This window comes from Anomaloglossus baeobatrachus, chromosome 1, assembly GCF_048569485.1.
Source record: "Anomaloglossus baeobatrachus isolate aAnoBae1 chromosome 1, aAnoBae1.hap1, whole genome shotgun sequence".
Lineage (NCBI taxonomy): Eukaryota > Metazoa > Chordata > Amphibia > Anura > Aromobatidae > Anomaloglossus > Anomaloglossus baeobatrachus.
Genome location: NC_134353.1, coordinates 318182280 through 318192795, shown reverse-complemented (window position 1 = coordinate 318192795; position 10516 = coordinate 318182280).

Sequence of the window (10516 nt, the reverse complement as noted above, 5' to 3'; positions counted from 1 at the left end):
GATAAAACAGATAAGATACAGTCATATGAAAAAGTTTGGGCACCCCTATTAATGTTAACCTTTTTTCTTTATAACAAATTGAGTTTTTGCAACAGCTATTTCTGTTTCATATATCTAATAACTGATGGACTGAGTAATATTTCTGGATTGAAATGAGGTTTATTGTGCTAATAGAAAATGTGCAATCTGCATTTAAACAAAATTTGACCGGTGCAAAAGTATGGGCACCTCAACATAAAAGTGACATTAATATTTTGTAGATCCTCCTTTTCCAAAAATAACAGCCTCTAGTCGCTTCCTGTAGCTTTTAATGAGTTCCTTGATCCTGGATGAAGGTATATTTGACCATTCCTGTTTACAAAACAATTCCAGTTAAGTTAAGTTTGATGGTCGCCGAGCATGGACAGCATGCTTCAGATCATCCCACAGATTTTCAATGATATTCAGGTCTGGGGACTGGGATGGCTATTCCAGAACATTGTAATTGTTCCACTGCATGAATGCCTGAGTAGATTTGGAGCGGTGTTTTGAATCATTGTCTTGCTGAAATATCCATCCCCTGCGTAACTTAAACTTCGTCACTGATTCTTGCACATTATTGTCAAGAATCTGCTGATACTGAGTTGAATCCATGCGACCCTCAACTTTAACAAGATTCCCAGTGCCGGCATTGGCCACACAGCCCCAAAGCATGATGGAACCTCCACCAAATTTTACTGTGGTTAGCAAGTGCTTTTCTTGGAATGTCGTGTTTTTTTGCCTCCATTCATAACGCCTTTTTGTATGACCAAACAACTCAATCTTTGTTTCATCAGTCCACAGGACCTTCTTCCAAAATGTAACTGGCTTGTCCAAATGTGCTTTTGCATACCTCAGGCGACTCTGTTTGTGGCGTGCTTGCAGAAATGGCTTCTTTTGCATCACTCTCCCATACAGCTTCTCCTTGTGCAACGTGCGCTGTATTGTTGACCGATGCACATTGACACCAACTGCAGCAAGATGATGCTGCAGGTCTTTGGAGGTGGTCTCTGGATTGTCCTTGACTATTCTCACCATTCTTCTTCTCTGCCTCTCTGATATTTTTCTTGGCCTGACACTTCTGGGTTTAACAAGAACTGTACCTGTGTTCTTCTATTTCCTTACTATGTTCCTCACAGTGGAAACTGACAGTTTAAATCTCTGAGACAACTTTTTGTATCCTTCCCCTGAACAGCTATGTTGAATAATCTTTGTTTTCAGATCATTTGAGAGTTGTTTTGAGGAGCCCATGATGCCACTCTTCATAGGAGATTCAAATAGGAGAACAACTTGCAAGTGGCCACCTTAAATACCTTTTCTCATGATCGGATACACCTGCCTATGAAGTTCAAAGCTCCAATGAGGTTACAAAACCAATTTAGTGCTTTAGTAAGTCAGTAAAAAGTAGTTAGGAGTGTTCAAATCAAGAAATTGATAAGGGTGCCCATACTTTTGCACCGGTCAAATTTTGTTTAAATGCGGATTGCACATTTTCTGTTAGTACAATAAACCTCATTTCAATCCAGAAATATTACTGAGTCCATCAGTTATTAGATATATGAGACAGAAATAGCTGTTGCAAAACCCCAAATTGTTATAAAGAAAAAAGGTTAACATTAATAGGGGTGCCCAAACTATTTCACATGACTGTAGATAGAGAGATATAAAGAAAAAACTAGAAAGAGCATATAAAATAGACAAAAAGAAAGAACAAATAGAATAGCTCAATAGATATAGAGATAGCCAGCTTGGCCAGCTGTTTTACAGCATTTTTTCTTTTTAATTTTTTAAAAAACTGACGTGGTTTTCCCCCCAATTTTCATATTCAGCACAGGAACAGCTGTAGTTGCGGGCTGCAACCTTCAGCTGTCTGCTATACCTTGGCTGGTTATTAAAAATAGAGGGATGCGACAATTATTTCTTACATTTTTAAATTTAAAAAAAATAAAAATGATGTGGGAACCCCTCCATCTTACTAAAACCAGCCAAGGTACAGCAGACAACTGGGAGTTGATATTATTAGGGTGGGAAGGGCCATGGTTATTTGGCCCTTTCTAGCCTAACAATAGCATTCCGCAGCCGCCCCAGAAATGGCGCATTCCGTTAGATGCACCAATTTTGGTGCTGTTTCCGGCTCTTCCCATTGCCCTGGTGCGGTTGCAAACAGGGTAATATTTGTGTGGTTGATGCCAGCTTCAGGTGGCATCAAGCCCTGGTATTAGTAATGGGTGGCATCTAGCAGACATCCCCATTACTAACACAGTAGTTGAAAGGAGAATATAAAAAGTTTATTTGAACAAAACTCTCCAGACTCCAGCCCTCATTCGCCAATTTATTTGTTTTTTAGAAATAAAAAACAACAAAAGGTCTGCTGTAATCCATGGAAAGGTCCAACGACGTTTCCAAAAATCAAGTCTGAAAAGACATAAAAAGAGAAAATTATTCAATAAATAAAGACAAGAGACACGCTCTTTTCCAATTTATTTCCCTATGAAAAGCCCTAATCCTGGTCCGTCGTAATTTAATTAGCGGGGCCCACGTCGATCCCATACTGCTGTCACATTCAACGGAGAACCAAACGGTTCCCATTGATTTTGAGAGCAGCCCCTGCAGGCACACACACTATTGGGTGTGCTTCCTTGCAGTAACCTGGAGTTCATAAGGTTAGCCCAGGGCACCACGGGGGCACCCTCAGCAGTGTGTGTGTGTGTGTGTGTGCGCGGCAGTGACGTCACAGGTTAATCGGAGTTCACAATGAATTCGGATGAACTCCTGATGACACCCCTGTGACATCCGCGCTACCGCAAGTGCCGCTGTAGTAACATCACGGGTTCATCGGAGTCCACAATGTACTCTGATGAATCCGTGAATTCACTGTCGCTGTACCCGTGGTAGCGTGGGTGTCACGGGGGTGTCGTCAGGATGTCATCCAAGTTCCTTGAATAATACAATGACCTCCTGACGTCACTGCACACACACACACTGCTGGATACTCACCTGTCCCCAGCACTGATGTCTCCAGTGATGCTGCTGCTTCCAGGTCCTCAGTGCAGTGCATATGCAATGAGCATAATGAGCAGGTTTCATAAGCAAATGACATCAGCTAAGCAGACTGCAGCGCTGGAGACAGGTGAGTATACAAATTCATTTTATTTCAAAGACACATGTTTTCTCCTGTATGTGTCACTCTGATGTAACATGTATCACATCAGTGTGCGATTCGTGTGACACCCGTGCTGCTAGAGAAAAAAACGTATGTCTCTGTGTGTGCGTGCGGGGCTAAACGGTCCATGTGAAAACACGTCCGTGTGAGTGACACCACAGAATAACATGGGTACGTGTGGCATCCGTGTTTAAAATGAATGTCACACGTACCTGAAACATGGACGTCTGAAAAGGGCCATAAAGTAGTCATGTTGCGCTACATTTTATTTGGTTTCAAGTCTTCAGTGATGTCAAGTTTCTCCTCAAAGAGAACAGCTGATCCTTGGGGGTCCTAGAAGAGTTATACTTTGTGATCAGCTTATTATAAAGGAGTCCTTACATGTAGGGATTATCCATACAGAGAACTCTCTTAATGAGGTTGTCTCATGTGTAAAAACAAGCAACTTTGCAAATTAGCAACTATTCTTAAGAATGCAGGAATTTTTTTATTTTATTTTGAACAACCTACCCTGCATTCTCAGAGTGGCTCACTTGATTAGGTAAGGCGTGCATACCACTTACAGGCTTTACATTTAGAAGTCTGCTTGCACTGCTCTAACGCTGGCCAGATCGCTGGATCTGATAAACCTCAGTCTTCCTGAATTTCTCCCATGCTAAAGAGGCAAAGCTCCATCTATTACCTACATGGAAGAACGCTAAGATCAGGCAAATGGCAGAACCATGCAACAGTTCAAAATTGTCAATCTGCAGGAGTGCACCAACCGCTGGGAGTGAGTGGTGCTTCCCTGAAGAAAAGAAGATGGAAATAACACTTTAAAGGGGATGTCCACTAGTTGGACAACCCCTACTTCTTCCCTTTGTTTTCCCCCATTAAAAAAAATAAGCCTGTACTCACCTCCAATGCGGCCATGGTTATAGCAATATCTGAAGAAGTGACCAGGGGCCTATGTGACATTGTTATGACACGTAGGCTCCAGGACCAGTCAGCACCTCTCTCTCCGCCTTTGCACATTTGAGCAGGATGTGAGCACTGTGCTGACCTCCTACTCAAATGTCTGAAGACGGGGTGAAGGAAGAAGGCAATGACTGATCGCGGAGCCCATGGTTCATAACAATGTCATGTGTGCCCCTGGTCACTTCTTCAGATATTGCTGGAACCATGACCGCATTGTAGGTGAGTAGAGTACACGCTCATTTATTTTAACTGAATGAATAAGGGGAATTAAAATGGGTTGTCAAAGTAGTGGACAACCCCTTTAAAGTCATGTGTGTCGGGCCGGTAGAATGAGAAATTGTATTTTTTAAATGATTGGTCACTGTATCTTAATTTTAAAACATGCGTGATTTTGTGACACTTACTAATGTATAAGTAATACAGACTGCACAGTGCTCCTCTCCACCAGATAGCAGCTGATGGAGGAGAATATGACCATCTTTCCTATGTGAAGTGTTTTCAATTGGAGGATGCCAATGAACCGGTTTGGTCACATACTGAAATTTTAACAACAGGAGTGCTGTTTAGGCTATGAGGAAGCCTTTACTAACAAAAATAGGAGTAGTAAGTAGCACAAATTCACTTGAATGGAACAGCGCTATGGCAGGTGAGCAGGAATGTGCACAGAAAAGGGGAGACAACGCTAACACACTGCTGTGGCTCCTTTATTCTCAGGATCAGTGAGTGTTTCAGAGGTCATACCACATCTCATATCCATAGCTAGTTACCAACAGTGGGTCTTGGATTCCAAGAACTGCGATCTGCAGAGTGCCATCATGATTGGAACTGAGGTGCCTATGCTTCATTCATTGTTTATAGAACTGCTGGAGAAAACAGACTACAGCACTCAGCTATTTCAGGATTCAAAGCCCTGTTCCTAGAATGGCTTGGGTCTTTGCAGTCAGAACCCTGGCAATAAGTGAGTCATCCCCCATCCAATGATTCTGGGAATAACCCCTTATGTAATAGTATATCTTAGTGATACGCCATCACTTACTGCAGAATGTCCCTTTGCCTTTGCATTTAATGCTGTTTGGACATAGAATGTAAGGTTCCTTAGAGTTCATACCCTTTTAAAAGTCTTAAGTTCATTCCACACATGAATTTGAACATTTCTGCCCCATAGTTACAAAGATAACAGATAACTACCATACAAAACTGAGTGGGTTGACTTTCTCTATGAGACTAATGTCTAGCCTTCGGCATACTATCGGTAGCATTATCCTAATTGCTGAAGTGAGAAAGTGCTGTAAATATTTGTGACATGATTCAGTCACCCACGCGTTTCGTTAAATTGATGTCACTAGGGAGTTGTGTGGTAGGTGGACATGCAGACAGTTGTGACTGGTCACATCATTCTTCGTTCTATATAAGTCAACAAAGAAGACACTTCGCCTCACCGGTCTAATACTTGTGAGGAGACAGAAGGTAGCAAGTTAACAATGGCTTTACACATTGTATTCTTAGTACTGACATGTGGTAGGTTCCTAGTTTTACTTTTCAATGACTTTGTTGTTGAACTTGCAAATGTCTTGTATATTATTATACACATTTTCTCTTTGATATAACTGAGGTTATAGCTGCTCGTCTAGATATGGCAGAGTGTTTGTCTGAAAAAGAATGCTTCTCTGTGTATCTTGGACTTGGTTCAAAGTTTTATATATTAGGGATGATCGAATACCTCAAATATTCGGCTTCGTGGATATTTTCCGAATAGGTCGCCGCTATTAAACTATTCAAGAATATTCGATGTGCAATCTAAGTCTATGAGAAACCCGAATAACAACTATTCAGAACTATTCGGACTTCCCATAGACTTACATTGCGCATCGAATATTCGCATAGCGGCAACCTATTCGGAAAATATTTGCGAAGCCGAATATTTGAGGTATTCGATCATCCCTATTAAATATCCAATGGGATCAATGGAATGGTAGGTTTACACTTGAAGAAAAGCTTGAGTGTCTATACACTTTGGATATTAATTCAAAATAGCGCATGTGTAATTCTGGTTTTGGAATGTTCTAAAATATATGGCAGATATAGAGTATATTTAACAAATAACATGTATGTACTATCGATATGAAGTCGAACATGCATTTTTTGCAACACACCCCTTTATAAATTGTATACCTACTACTGACACAGCTCAGTCAGGACAGTCACGAATAGCACTCCGCTACCTCCAATCTTCCGGACAATTAAGCATTTGACTGATGAGTGATGGCTGATGCCATGGCTATTCCACTACTAGGCCAGTTATTGGGAATCTCACAGTGGGAGTGGGGTATAGACACCTCTGATTTCACCTCATGGAATATACTGTATATCTACATGTTACCACCAATCGTTTATACAGGCCGATTGGACACATTACTGGTAGCGTATGGCTTCTGAGTAGTGATTTACAAAGCTAGAGGAAAATAGCTATTAACATTTATATATGTAATCTGGAAAGGTAGGCTATGTTTATAAAAAATATACAAAGATGATACAAAATTGGAATAAAACAATACGGTATATACAATTACATAAAATTAAAGGAATGACAAAAGAAAACTACTAAGCCTGCATCACGACAATGGCTCAGAGTTTAACAAAAGGAGGTCAATCTTTGGATAATAGACAGTAAGCTACACCGTCCAGGACTGACAGATTATATAATGGACACTGCACTCTCTTGTTGTTAAAATGAAGACAAAAAAGTTTTTTCTTTGCAAAAAAAGTGATTATTTATTTGATGGCGAAAAAAGATGGTGGACGTTTCGGCCCAATGGTCTTTATCATGTACAGTCGCTCCACAAGAGGGCTGTTTCAGAAGATTTGAAGAAAATAATGGAGCAGGATGGAAGGAGTACCACCAAGAATAATTTATAATACAAGAGTTTCCAGAGGGTGAAATCTGATAGAGGCTCCTGCAGACTTCTCTCATATGGAGCAAGAGTTTTTAGGCATTGGTGGGTTGGATATTGTCCTTCTGTGAGCCACTTTCCCAGGATCTGGCCGTCAGTCAAGACTGACAGATAACAGAAACCCAAACTTCGATTTTTATAAGATCAAGGTTATGCCCACATGCCTCTCCTTGGTGAGCTCATATGAGGGCTGTTCGTGGGATGTGCTAAGTCTTTTAGAATTGCATAAGATCCCCAACTTCCAGGATATCTTTGCTCCTGGATGTCCTAGGTGGGAAATATTGTGGTTATGTTTTCTATATTAATTTTACCTTTCTATAGAGCTAAAACATAGCATCCATCTGACTGATATTCAGTTGGAAGTCTTTGGCTGGCCTTGCAGTGATGTGAGGGAATGCGATATACACTGGGTTCAGAATTATTAGGCAAGTTGTATTTTAGCAGATTTTTTTTATTATTGAATAACAACTATGTTCTCAATCAACCCAAAAGACTCATAAATATCAAAGCTTAATATTTTTGTAAGTTGGAGTGGTTTTTTTTTTTTAGATTAGGCTACCTTAGGAGGATATCTGTTTGTGCAGGTAACTATTACAGTGCAGACTTATTAGGCAACTTAATAAAAACAAAATATATTCCCATTTCACTTGTTTATTTTAACCAGGTAAGCCAATATAACTGCCCAAAATTTAGAAATAAACATTTATGCAAAAACAAAACCCAAAAAAATTAGTAACCAATATAGCCACATTTCTTTATGATGACACTCAACAGCCTTCCATCAATAGATTCTGTCAGTTGCTTGATCTGTTTCCGAACAACATTGCATGCAGCAGCCACCACAGCCTCCCAGACACTGTTCCGAGAGGTGTACTGTTTTCCCTCCCTGTAGATCTCACATTTTATGAGGGTCTACAGGTTCTCTATGGGGATCAGATCAGTTGAACAAGGGGGCTATGTCATTATTTTTTCATCTTTTAGACCTTTACTGGCCAGCCACGCTGTGGAGTAGTTGGATGCATGTGATGGAGCATTTACCTACATGAAAATCATGGGGGTTTTTTTAACGATACCGACTTCTTCCTGTACCACTGCTTGAAGATGTCTTCCAGAAACTGGCAGTAGGTCTGGGAGTTGAGCTTCACTCCATCCTCAACCCGAAAAGGTCCCACAAGTTCATCTTTGATGATACCAGCCCATACCAGAACCCCTCTCCAACTTGCTGGCGTCTGAGTCGGTGTGGAGCTCTCTGCCCTTTACTGATCCAGCCTCTGGCCCATCCATCTGGCCCATCAAGAGTCACTCTCATTTCATCAGTCCATAAAACCTTTGAAAAATCATACTTAAGATATTTCTTGGCCCAGTCTTGACGTTTTATCTTGTGCTTCTTGTTCAAAGGTGGTTGTTTTTCAGCCTTCCTTACCTTGGCCATGTCACTGAGTATGACACAAGTTGTGCTTTTTGATACTCCAGTAACGTTGCAGCTCTGAAAGATTGCCAAACTGGTGGCAAATGGCATCTTGGCAGCTTCACGCTTGATTTTCCTCAATTCACTGGCAGTTATTTTGTGGCTTTTTTTGCCCAACAAGCAATTTCAAGACTGCTGCATCCGTCTGCAAGACATCTCACAATTTTGGACTTTTCAGTGCCCGTCAAATCTCTCTTCTGACCCATTATGCCAAAGGAAAGGAAGTTGCCTAATAATTAAGCACCCTTTATATAGGGTGTTGATGTCATTACACCACACCTCTCCTCATTACAGAGAAACACATCACCTGATTTACTTAATCGGTAGTTGGCTCTCAAGCCTATACAGCTTGGAGTAGGACAACATGCATAAAAATTATCATGAGATCAAAATACTCATTTGCCTAATAAATCTGCACACAGTGTATTCATCAGTTGACCATGACGATGAAAATATATCTCCCATAAATATTGGATCTATGCAAACTCCAATATTCATCAGTGACCACTGGCTCCCGAGTGTCTGAGACGCATACCTCTGTCCCTCTGAATATGCAAATCCTAGCCTTGGTGCCTGGTTCTCAGAGCAAATCTTCTGTTGTAATTACCGGTCACTGCAGGAGATCCTACTTCAATGGAAGTTGAAGTGTCAGCTCTCTCTCAGTTACAGTTAGGCCCTATGCGCACACTGCGGGTTTTTGCACGTTTTTCAGGGTGCAGTATTGAGACCAAAACTGCATATTTTCCTTCCCCAGCAAAGTCTATGAGAGTTAATTTTTGCTGTGTGCATGTTGCAGGTTTTTTTTTCGCTGCATCTTTGTGGTGACCACAAACATGCGGCATGTCAATTCTTTATGCGTTTTTTGCAAACATTTTTGAGCCCTTCCAGTCAATAGATTTGACTTAAAAAATGCATTGGGCAAAAACGCAGTAAAAAACACATCAAAATGCCTGCATTTTTTGGGTGTGTTTTTGCCAAAAACGCTGCATCTTTGTGGTCACCTCAAAGATGCAGCGTGCACACATAGCTTTAGTTTCTCACTTCCGCAGTTATAATGAATTCCATGTGTTCAGTATGAGGGTGATATGTTCTCTCCCTGCAGATGGATTTTACAGTTTTTCTCTATGACAAGGGCCACACAGATTTACAGATTCAACAGAGTATCATGAAAGAAAATGTTTACGGAATCCACTTGTGACGTAGTATCACACGCAACATAGCAGGGAACATTCTTATTAACTTTCCTGAAAGCATAATATTTATAACCTGTTTAGCATAGTTAAAAAAACTATATGTTATTGTGCATAAGAATAGGTTTTCATTTTTCTCCTTAATATTATTTTATGTCCAGCTGGTAATATGTTTGCTTGCTTCGTTAAGTCAGTATTCATGCTGCTTGAAGAATTCTGAGCTTACAGAGGTTAAAGAGATAAGCACCTTTTAAAAATCCTTGAGCTCCCCGAATTCTGCAGCTCTATTACAGATTGTTTCTCCTGGAGCGCAGCATGTGAAATCTCTACTTGCAGACCAACTGAGCTTTTCTTCAGAGTATTCTACAGGTTCATGTGCTTTTACTTCTTCCTACCAGACACTTCCTATCAGCTGTGATTGGAAAAATGCCCAGTTGACCTGCAAGCAGAGATTACACATTCTGTGCTCCAGAAGAAACAAACGTGAATACCTCTGCAATGACCTGATGCAGCCCAAAATGAAAAAAAGCAGCAGAATCAGGAGAGCTCAGAGAACTTTACAAGACAATTACCTGAATTTTTTTAGCAAGTGATAGGTTCTCTTTAAAGCACACCAATCACCAGAATTTTCCTATATAAACTAAATCCAGTGCTATACTAGCACTATCATGCTGATTCTATACATATCTTTAGTTGTCAGCTAGGATGTAATGTTTTAGAAACCCAACATGTAAAGTTTTTAAAATGAGCAGCTTTTTGATTGGCATCA